Genomic DNA, 12454 nt, shown 5'->3' with positions numbered 1-12454 from the left:
TGAATTTTAGCACACACTAAGATTACCTTAAATTTGTGCATTTGTTATTTGTATGACTTTGTATGTTGGAATACATAATATAACCGATTATTAGGTCAAAATTTGTATTAATATTGATGAGTAAAGTTTGAGCACAAGAGTAAATTTACAGTTTCTGAAATCTGTAGCAGGCCCATATATGTTAGTCTTAAGTATCACTCTTTATTTTAATCTTTTCAATTTCAAAATAGAAAAGAATTATAATTCAGTTTTATCTCGTTGATATTTGATTTTCTTATTCTGTTTTGGTATGAATTTTAATAAATATTGCAAATGTTTAAAACAAGTCATTTTTTATTAATGAAAAAAAAAAATTTTAAAACCTTCATGTATCAAAATTCCTCTATCTAATCTACTCATCAAGATTTGAAATATATGAAACATTCCTAATTTTGATAAATTGTAAAAGGAGCATTGCAGTGGTTAGATGTGCTTATATTAGTATTATAGTGGCTAAATGATTTTTAGACAATGGCCTTATATACCTCTGTTAAGTGTCCCACATCTGGTTTGTCTTCTGAACCTTTTCTAGAAATTTAAGAATTATAAATTTATAATTCTGTGTTTCTTCAATTGTGGCATCCAGAGCTGCACAATATTTTAAATGCAATTGCACCATTGTCTTACATAAAGTTATAATGACATTTTCCTTAGTGGCAAAGGTTCTATGTACCAACAGGACACAATATGACTTTCTAGCCACATATTTACACTAAATATTAAATTATGTCTGACTGAATTTATAACCTTGTCAGTATTTTTTGTCCTGGACCACTTAACTCCACCTTGTTTTTGATATCTGTTCCATAAGTGCAAAACCTTACATTTAGAAGAATAAAAATTTGGTTGTCATTTTTCAGACCATTTGTTGCAACCAGTTACCTTTAAACCATTGGCAAACTTCAACTTCCCCTGCATTAAGGAAAATTATGCCTACCATTGATCCCTGAGGAATTCCACTTACTACATTTATGGTTAGGTATGTCTATTTATGACTGACTACTTGCCTCCTTTCTTTTAGCCAGCCCTTGATCCACTGAAGGATCTTGCCATTAATCCGAATTTATTGCAATTTATATAATAGCCTTTCTTGGGAAACCATATCAAAAGCTTTACTTGAAGTCAACATAAATAATATCATAGTTGTTTCTTGTATCCAACTTATTTTTTCGTGAGATATTTGCCTGCAAGATTGGTCAGGCAAACTTCCCCTTCATAAATCCATGCTGTGATCCATCAAGGATGGCATTCTTATCAAGATTGTCCTTTATTGCATCCTTAATCAGAGAAACCAAGATCTTACCAACTGAAGTCAACCTTATTGATCTATGCATGTCATGCCTCCTTAGTGAATCGGGGAGACATTAGCAGTTTTCCTGTAGAGGGGAAAAAATGTCCCACAGTATAATAATGATCCCATTAATTAATATATCAACAAGATAATGCACTCACAAGCAGCTGTTTTTTTACAGGGAGTTCCTCTCTTATATTCTTGTGGATTATAAAGGAAACTTAATGGTAACTTCATATTTCTTATTTGCTCAGTTTGTAAAAAAATTGCAGAAATTTGTTTGTCATATTTTGTAAAATTTGATTAGTATTAATCATTGGCCAGTGGTAAGAGCATTGGCCAAAAAAAAAAAAAAAAAAAATAGTTAATCCACTTTCTTTATCCATCCCTTCTAATGACATATTGAATAGTCTGCATCTGCAGACATATGTAATATGTAGAACCCCAGTATTCTTGGTAAGAATGTCCTTTTTGTCCCCAAACTAATGGTGAAACAGTGAAAACTTTGTTTAATAGAATTATTTCAGTAAACAGCTGTTGTTAATAATAAAATTTGGTGCCAAAAACTAATGCCGTCAGTAAGCATATCTTTTGGAGATAGATGATATATGTAACTGTTAATAATATATAGTAGGGCCCTGCTTTTTGGCATTCAGCTTCTTGGCATTCCACTAATACACTGGTTTTCAATTATATCCATGTTCATTATGTTCGATGCTTGTTCTGCTTTTTCGGCATGACGTGCTCAGCAGCTGAGTCCGAGAAGGGTGCCTGGGGCCATTTTATTGTCTGTGATTCAGTCTGTTTACAGCATATGATAATGTAATTAGGCTTTTAGATGCATTCGCAATTAAAAAAAAGGAAAGAGGCCATGTTCCACTTTTTGAAATTTTTGTTTTTCGGCAGGGGTCTGGAACCTAACCTGCCCCTTGAGTGGAGCCCACTGTAGTTATTTTAGAGCTCTGTACAAACTGTCATTTGGTAGTACTTTCCACTGTGAAATCATAATACAGTAGAATGTCGGTTATCCAGAATAATATGAAAGGCTGATCTTTCTTTCTTTTTTTTTAGTATATTAAGTACAGCAAGCTCCGGTTATAGTGATCACATTTGCAAATTGAATTTTGATTATAATAAGAAGCGAAAGATCGAGTTCATTACTTGTTTATAACAGATTGTACAAACAAAAAGCCCAAAAAACTGAAAAACTGCAAATTGTTTTATGGATGTGACCTCTAGAATTCTATGTGACCCTTAGAATAGAGTGAAATACTGAATAGTTTAGCTCCAGATTTGGTAAGAATTAAATTGGCCCGAAACTGTGCGATTTATTATTTTTCTCAATTTCTTACGGTAAAATATGAATGAAAAGAAAATGCGTAGTTTTAACATTGCAACAAAAAACGGAAATTATTGATAGAATTTGGATGGGTGGAAACTTAGGAAAGCTCTACAAAGAGTTTAATGTGGGAACTTCAACAATTTACGACATCAAGAAAAATTCCAATGCTATAACAGAATTTGGGTTGATTTTGGCTAGTGAAGGAGGATCTAGCAGGAAAAGACTGTTGAAATCTGAAAATGCCATGTGAGAGAATGCACGTTATTTGTGGTTTCTTCAGAAGCAAAGTTAGGTGAACCAGTGTCTGGCTCATTGTTGTGTGAAAAACATTGGATTTTCTATCAAAAATTAATAGATAATGAAGATTTTAAGACAAGTACAGGTTGGCTGAAAAACTTTAAACTGAGATACTGTATACATGAACTAGATATTCGAGGCAAGAAACTTTCTGCAGATGAATTGGCAGCGGTGTCCTTTAACCCCTTTATGGATTATCCCGAGATATCTCATTTTTAGTTTTAAAAAGTTATTTGGAACTACACAAAATATCTCGGGATACTATAATACCTCCAAATTTACGATGAAACATATTTTCTCGTACATTTATCCTGGCTAATTTTGCATTAGCCAGTTAAATCCCAAGATTTTCTTATGCCTGGTAGCAAAGAACTGGCTTTCATTTTACTTATTTACTTATTATACAGCAAAGTCAGAACACTAGCGCGCTTTCCTATGTGCCGCCAGTAAGCAAAATAAAATTTGCCATCCTAAATGCTGAATACTGATAAGTGTTAACCAATTAGAAAACAATATCAAAAAATATTTCGGCATCCTCTTGAACTGCAGCCCGTAAGCAACGCTTACCTATTCTATCCACTTGCCTCGGCCATGTGTCAGAATGTAGTTAGTTCACGATTATCATTTGTAGTGGGAGGTACTGCTTGTGTGTCCTACTTGATTTTTTAAATTAATTTATATAATGAGTAGTGAAGAGGTGTGTTTTTTTTTTTTTTTTGTTCCTTTCTTTAGCTCAAGCACTAATTTATTAAAAAAAAAAAAAAAAAAAAATCTGTATAATTTGCACACCTTTTGGCATAAATAAGATAACTCGGGATAGCCCATATGGGTTAATTACTCCCATGTATTTTCTACTAAAAAAAAATTATGAAAAACATACACTATACAATGAGTATTTGCATGATGCATACTTTTAATCTGTGACATACTTTTAATTTTTAATGAGAAACAAAACGTTTATAATGTTGATAAGATGGGCTTATTATGGAAAGCATTACCTAGAAAAACCCTAGCTACTAAAAGAGAAATGCCTGCACCAGATTTTAAGATGAGAAAAGAGCGAGTTACAATTGCAGTGTGCAAATGCCACTGGGACGCACAGATTGTCTGTTCTCATTATTGATAAGTTTGAAAAACTGAGAGCATTTAAAATCTTTCTAATTTCTGTTTTGTATAAAAAAAAATGCCTGGATGGATGTTTCTGTTTTCCGAGATTGGTTTATTATTATTATTTTTTTAATTAATCTTATTTAATTTAATCGTAGGGTAAGATTAAATTTGTTTAATCTTACCAGAAAAATTATCCAGAAAATTTGGCTATCCGGAAGAGGTCTGACATCAATTATTCCGGATAACTGATGCTCTACTTTAGTTGTTAAATTACAATAATTAGTGTTTGGAGTTTCCTTGATAGCAAGAGTTGTAATCTACATTGTTTTCATTTAGGTGGTAGTTTTATTAGAGGACTTAATTGATTTATCTGGGCTGCCTGCACAATGAAAGATTGAGTATTAGTAAAAGGCAAAATAATGTAAGAAGAATACTTTTCCTGCATCAGCCAAAAAATAAATTAATAAAAGACTAATTCTTTTTATGAATTCTGATAACATGGCCCCTGTCTGAGATGTGGACTCTGATACAAGTAAAACAAAGAGACCCAGAACATCAGGAACTACTCCTTACTTCCTGCTAATTCATTTCACCAGTGAAAAACCTATAAGCAAATGTTGCCCTTTATCTGTAAGTGTCCCATTCCTTCATGGGACTGCTATTGAGAGTATTCCAATTGCAGTGACTGGCGTGAGACATTAATGTCAGTGTGATCTCAGAATGTGATTCTTGAGGGGGTCTGAGGCAGAAATTGTCCTGAATTAACTTAAAGGGTGATTGATAGCTGCAAAATGAATATTCAAAGTAGGATGAGATTTCTAGTCCCCACTAGAAACCTAATCTTACTTTCACTTCAATGTTTTCTAATTCATTTACAGCTGGATAGTGCAGGCTGGGTACTGTACTTCTGAGGCCATACTTGCTGATTCCCTCCATTCCCCAATGTCCACTAAAGTTCCAAATGTTCTCACACATGGCTTTGTGGAACTCCTGCTTATACTTATCCTAGGAGAGCGTGAGGTCAACCTTCAGCTCTGATCACATGGTTTAACTGTTAAATTGAACACTCTGTACACTTTACGGCATACCAGCAGTAGAATGAAGAAAAAAGGAATAGGAAGACTTAAGGCAGAGGTGAAGATATCTTACAGGAAGCAAGAAAAGCAATAAACTGTCATATATTTCAGAAAGTTTTCCATTCAGACTGAAATTACTGTTCTACTTACAGTCATTTACATCCCATGCTATGCTATAATGAGCTCCACACAAACTCATTCAGTGGCATCACCTGTATCAGCAACTCCAGTAAAGTCTTTACCAAAACAAAATGGTGAAGGAATGCTAAAAAGGGGGAAAACCACCTGTAAAACAGAAGAAATTGGTAGTATGGTGAAGGCGTTCCTGAATACTTCACACACATGAGAAGTTATTCAAGGAGGGGAATGCCAGAAGTTTAATAATTCTAACAGAGAGCTAAGTGATTTGTAATAACTGAGAGCAAAGTGGAGGAAAAATTGAAGTTAAACATAAAAAAGGCACCTGGGGCAGATAGAATCTATCCAGTTATAATGAAGGAGACAGCAAGGGAAGTAAGCAAACCTTAGCCATAATTATGAGAGCATCCTTAGAGGCAGGGGAGGTCCCCACGGACTGGAGATGTGCAAATGTATCCCCAATTCACAAATGGGGTTCAAAGGGTGACAAATAATTATAGACCTGTTAGTTTAACTTCTGTTCCAGGGGAAATAATGGAGTCACTGGTTAAAGAGATAATACAGGATCACCTAGACAAGACAGCAGCAATTGTTGAGACATAGCATGGGTTTGTTAAGGGGAAGCCTTGTCTGATTAATTTGATTAGACACTACGATGTGGTCACAAAGGAATTGGATGCAAAAAATAATTTTGATATCATATACTTGGATTTCAGGAAAGCTTTTGATACTGTTGCACGTGGAAGACTGCTGTACAAATTGGAGTGGTATGTCATTAAGGGCAAGTCACTGCAATGGATAAAGGGATTGTTGAGTGGGAGAAAGCAGAGAGTGGTAATAAATGGACACTGCTCTACGTGGACTAATGTTATTAGTGGAGTCTTCCGGGGGGGGAGGGGTCGGTGCTGGGCCCATTGTTGTTTTGTGTATTTATCAATTATATCGATGAACAGTGGTGAGCTATAGTGCCCATTGTTACTTTTTTTTGAAAATTTGCGAGCTCATTGTTGAAATGATTATTTATTTTACAAATGAAATCCCAAATTTAATTATTGAGTATCCAGAGCTGGAACTATGGTGGAGACATTTAAAATAATTTCCGTCAGACAAACAGATTACGAGAGACAACTTTATATGCATTGTACAAATTTCTATTTACCATTTGTATTAGAAATACAAATTAGAAAATTGTATCATTTTCTAATTACCTAAAGGCTAGAGAGACCTCTGGCCTTTAGGTAATTAGAAAGTGTGAATTAAAGGTGAAAGGGGTTATTATTCCACATTAGTGGTGTCCGTAAAATCTATGGAGGGATATTGAGAAGTTGCACTAGTTAATATGCTTTCCATATCCAGTCAGAGGCTTAAGAAGATTCCCAACACAGATAATAGTGGCTGGTCAATCTGTTTTGTGGTTCTCCTATACTCTGACAAACAGGCATATGTTTTTCAGAGAAGTGAGTGATCCACGTGTTTCAGTAAATTTCTCCTGTATGTTTACATGGCCACAGTAGCTGAATATCCAAGTGATTCCAATATTTTGCACAGTATTCAAAGTGGCAGTAGCGATGTCAGGGGGATGGGGGTGAATGAGACAAGTAAGATACGGAGGATGCGGAAAGGTCACGGAATGACCACCGCATATCCCCGGAGCAATATGGCCTTAGTTGCTAATGCTCCTAAAAATCAAATAACAACAACAGCAACTAAGATATTAAGTAAACTTTCCAAAGAAGAAATGTTGGCAGATTTGGAAACCGCATCGAGGCTTTCACTGTGAACAAAATGTTACAAAATATATTGGCATGGAGGCAATAATTAAAAAAAAAAAAAGAAAAAAACTGTATGCATTGTGTCGCCAATCTCCAAAAAACCAGTGCAAATTAAAGATAATTGCTGAAGAACTTGATGTGGAAAGTATAAAAGATCAGTGTTGTGTTCGGGCCACGATGGGCAGCTTGTAGCTTGTGGTTGGAAATTGCGGTTTGCAGCAATTATCCTGCTTTGTGCAAACATTTTGAATCAGAAGTTAAATTCCGGATTATTAAAACGACTTTAAACCTGGAATTTCTTAATGCTTTAGCACTAATGATAGACATCCTGCAGGGGCTCTCTTTTACCTTTCGAAAGCTTTACAATGTTGCAGCATTATTATAGTAAAAGCAGATAAATTAATTATTCTATCAATGCTATCGCTAATTTGAAAAATTCTGAAGGAAATTATAAAGCTAAAATTGAGAGCATGTTGAAGTTCAAAGAATTTGAAGGAATCGAAAGTAAGAACACATTTAAAAAATTACCTCATGACATGTTATTAAGGATAAGTTATTAATGCAACAGAGTAATTTTAAATTAAATAAAGAAAATAATGATATTGACGAAAGGAATTGAAAGAAATTTTAAACATATGTTACCCGAAATCTTGGAATACGAAAGAACTTTCATCTCCGTGGCAAGACGGTGAAAAACAAATAAGAAATTTAAGTTTTCTGATACAATATGAAATAAAAATTAATGATTTTAGAGATTTTGTCGAAGACAGTTTATCTTTAAACTCAAGTGAAATTCCCTCTTCAATTAAGAAAGCTAGAAATATCTTTGAAACCATTGCGATTAGCATGCTGAAACTGAACAAGCTTTTAGCGTAATGAATAATATTGTGACAATTAAACATGTTGCAGATTATGATGACCATGCATCTAGATGAAAAACCATTGATCCGGATTATTACGTAAAAACATTCATCTGTAATCATCGCTCAGCTATTGAGCAAAACAGAAGATTGACAACAAGTATTAATAAAGGAGTAAATTGTATGTGGCAATTCTTAGAATAAATTTTTCTTGAATATTTGTATAATGATTTTTTTTCATGTTATCTGTGATTTTCGTGTACATTTTCTAGAAGAGTTTGTTTTTTCTTTAATATTTGTTTTTATATTGTAGAATGTTTTGCGATAGTTTTTGTTATTTGTGAAATGAAAAATATTTCATGTTATTTTTTTATTCACAATATTAAAATTTTATCATAAAAAAAATGTATCTATTATATTTCCCTGGTTGTTAAAAAAAAAAAAAAAAAAGAGAGACGAATAACAAAAGCCGCACGTGTGTCAAGCATGCACTGTAAATGATTTTATGTGAACCTTCGCGTCTTTTTTCGGTATTTTGATTTGTATCTATTGATTACGAAATAAAAGAGCTTTTGTACTGTAAATATTTTATTGTAACATTCACAGTTTTTCATAATTTCTGGATGACAAGATACAATGGATTAATAACTAAAGTAAGAGATGTACTGTATACTTCAGATTGCAACGTGTTTAACTGTCTCTAGAAAACAGTGTCGATTGAACTACCGATTTTGTAGTTGAAATGGCATATGCAGCTGTTCAGGGCACCTAACAAGACAAAAATAAATTGTTGACAAATATTTGCATTGTTATAGTCGTATGAAAAATACTTGTATTGGTGCAATCATACTTACTTCAGGAAGTATGATTTCATAAATTCTAAAAAGTTAGAACTATAGATACTATCGTATCAAGGTATCATCATAAAGGGGGAGGAGGCATGATGACCAGGCTGACTCAAGATATCATACCGGTCATGAAAAATGCGTCATGCACTGTAATCACACTATCTACTAATGAGTGCTCGGTGCCTCTGGGGGATGCTGCATGTGACATCATCCGCGGCAGGAATCCCCAAGGATGTTTAACATCAAAAAGTCGGCAAACCTGCGAGCCCTAGTCTCTAGTAGCCTGCTGACGAGGCTACTAGAGACGGTCGTGTTCCAAGCCGCTAAGTGGATTTTTCTTATTTATTGATTTGAAATTATTGTTTTTCTAAAACTTTTGATTTAAATTTAGTAGTATAACATTATTTTGTGATTTTTCTGATTAACTTGGTGTATTTATTCTTTACTCGGCCTTGTAATTGCATAAAAGTATCGGTAAAGGTTTCCACGTGTTTCAACTCCGCTAGCGTTCGTAATTTTCCCGCCATTGTGATACAATAGTTGTATGCCGTACTAGATAGCGTTAGTTGAACTTCGTTAGCAGTTAAATTGTACGTTTAAATAAATACATATAACGACTTAGATTACAAACGTAATATAATTAATTATATTTAACATAATTAATAACATAACATAATTAATTATAATTAATTAATAAATTAATAGAATCATGACTCAGACCAGAGCAGCAAAGCAAAAGGCTCAAGCTAATGGAAGCGCTGTGGCTCAGAGCAGAACTGAGGGGGGCAGTTGTCCTCTGACTCACAGCCTTATAAAATGCACTGTTTGCTTGATGTTTGCAGAGCAATCGGGTACGGGACATGATACTGCCAAGGGGGATGTCTTTGTGTGTGCGCGATGCAAGGAGTGTATCGATATCAGGCAACAACTCGGCGTTCTTGTGGGCCTATATGAGAGCTTGAAGGACAGGGTGGATGCCCTCGAAGAAACTAAATTGAGGGGCCCATCAAGCTCTCAGCTGCCCACATCAACGCCAGAGCTTGCACTTGGGCATCGCGTGACACAGAGACAACCCCCAAGGCAGAATGCGCTGGTCCCGAAGGAACTAGTAGTTGTTGGTGACTCTATTGTCAGGGAAACGGGGAACATGCTTTGTAAAAAAGATAGGTGGAACAGGACCAGGGTATGTCTGCCAGGGGCAAAGGTTGATGACGTTGTAGAGCGAATATCATCTTTTAAGGGCACAAAAGGTGATATAGTTGTACACGTTGGCACTAATAATATTAAGAGTAGGAGACCGGCAGAATTACTTAACAAGTACAGGTCACTGTTGAACAAAAGCCGAGAATTAGGGTTGAATTTGAAAGTGTCTGCAATTCTGCCCAGACACGATAGGAGGGAGTATATGATGAGAGCCTTGTTGATCAATTCGGCCCTGGAAAGATTGTGCAAGGCTCAAGGGGTAGAATTTTTTTCAGCCTGGACTGTACTTGTTAACAGGAGAGATTGCTTCTACAGGGATGGGATACACTTAAATAGAAAGGGTGCAAGAATATTTGCTGATGCTATCGAGGCAGTGTTAGGTGGGTCGGAAAACTGCTAGCTTGGGGGGGAGACAAAGACCAATAGATTGACAGTAGCCACTGGCAGAGGTGAAAGAGATTCTTGCACTGCTTCTATTAGAATGAGCAGAAGCCTGAAAAACAAGATGCATGGTATTTCAGAGACTGCTGGGAGCCATTGCGGTACAAATAAACACATGGGTTGTGTTAGGGTAGCTAAGAATAGAAACAGGTGCAGGTATACTTGCGTGTACACCAATGCTAGGAGTTTAGTAAATAAATTTGATGAATTTGAGGTATTGCTCAAAACATCAAAGGCAGATATTGTTGGGATATCAGAGACGTGGTGTCACACAGATATAAGGGATGCAGAACTGCAATTTGGGGAGTACAACGTCTACAGAAAGGATAGACAGGATAGGAAGGGGGGAGGGGTTATGCTATTAGTTAAGAAACACATAAAAACCAAGGAAGTGAAGCCAGTCGACATCACTGGACAGTGCAGTGTTGAGTCAGTTTGGTGTGACATAAGCATTGGGAGATCAAAATTGAGAGTAGGAGTGTGCTATAGGCCTAATGACTCTGATGAGTATAATAAGGAACTGTACAGGGAAATAGTGGGCCAGTAAATCAGAGAGTCTTATAATGGGAGATTTTAATTTCCCAGATATTGACTGGAATTTGGGGGCTGGTTACTCACACACTAGCAGGGCTTTTGTGGATTTATTGGATGATTGTTTTCTACATCAGCATGTTCAGTAGGCAACTAGAGGGAGTAATACTCTTGATTTGATTATCAGCAGTGATTCTTCATGCATTAAGAATCTGCAGATAAATGAACCACTAGGTGGCAGTGATCAGTGTGCTGAAGTGGGATTTACTGAAAGAGGTAACTACCATTAGGGGTAAAGGGAAGGGTTATTGCTTCCGTAAAGGCGACTACGATGGACTGAGACAGTATTTAAATTCTATACAGTGGGACCAACTGATGATGTTACCAACAGCAAATTCAAAATGGGAAGCATTCAAAGAACTTATCTTGGAAGCTACTAGGCTTTACATACCAACTAAGAAATATTGTTCAAGGTTTAGGCCAAAATGGATGTCAGATGAACTAATGAGGCATATGGCAGAGAAGAAAAATGCATGGGATACTTACAAATTAACACATGACAAAGAAGCCTATGATAGATACAAGTTGATATGCAACCAAGTTACAAAGGAGGTCAGGCAGGCGAAGGCAGATTACGAGAAATCCTTGGCAAGGGATGCAAAGAAAAACAGCAAAGAGTTCTTTACTTATGTAAACTCTAGAAGGAAGGGGATGAATCAGATTGGTCCACTTGATATTGATGGGTCAAGTGTTGATGATCCTGCTCAGGTAGCTAACAAACTAAATGAATATTTTGCATCGACATTCACACATGAGGAGTTATTCAGCAAGGGGAATGCCAGAGGTGTATTCGACTCTAGCAGTAAGCTACAGAATCTTGAAATAACTGGGAGTAAAGTGGAGGAGAAACTGTTGAAGATAAACACAAGAAAGGCACCTGGGGTGGATGGGATCTATCCAGTTATATTAAAGGAGGCAGCAAAGGAAGTAAGCAAACCCTTAGCCATAATTATTAGAGCTTCCTTGGACTCAGGGGAGGTACCCATAGACTGGAAATGTGCAAATGTGACCCCAATTCACAAAGGAGGATCAAAGGCTGACACAAGTAATTATAGACCTGTGAGCTTAACTTCTGTTCCAGGAAAATTAATGGAGGCACTGGTTAAAGAAGCACTGCAGGATCATTTAGACAAGACTTCAGTTATAGTTCAGACACAGCATGGTTTTGTTAAGGGGAAGTCTTGCCTGACCAACTTGATTGGATACTATGATGCAGTCACAAAAGAACTGGATGCAGGGAATAACTTTGATATTATATACTTGGATCTTAGAAAGGCTTTTGATACTGTTGCACATGGAAGACTGCTACACAAATTGGAGCAGTGTGACATTGGAGGCAAATTGCTGCTATGGATAAAGGGGTGGTTGAGTGAGAGAAGACAGAGTGGTAATCAATGGACACTGCTCATCGTGGACTAATGTTATTAGTGGAGTCCCTCAGGGCTC

The 12454-nt window shown here is 36.0% G+C and overlaps 1 protein-coding gene across 1 annotated transcript in view; it reads left to right on the top strand.

Moving 5' to 3' along the window:
- Positions 1-12454, top strand: part of Chc (clathrin heavy chain) — a 496589-nt gene that overhangs the window by 355132 nt on the left and 129003 nt on the right. The window lies entirely within an intron of this gene.

The sequence above is a fragment of the Mastigoproctus giganteus genome, chromosome 3 (genome assembly GCF_048544385.1).
Source record: "Mastigoproctus giganteus isolate SK-2022 chromosome 3, ASM4854438v1, whole genome shotgun sequence".
NCBI classification, from domain to species: Eukaryota; Metazoa; Arthropoda; class Arachnida; order Uropygi; family Thelyphonidae; genus Mastigoproctus; species Mastigoproctus giganteus.
Note: the sequence above shows the minus strand (reverse complement) of the source record. Positions and strands in the feature narration are given on the sequence as shown.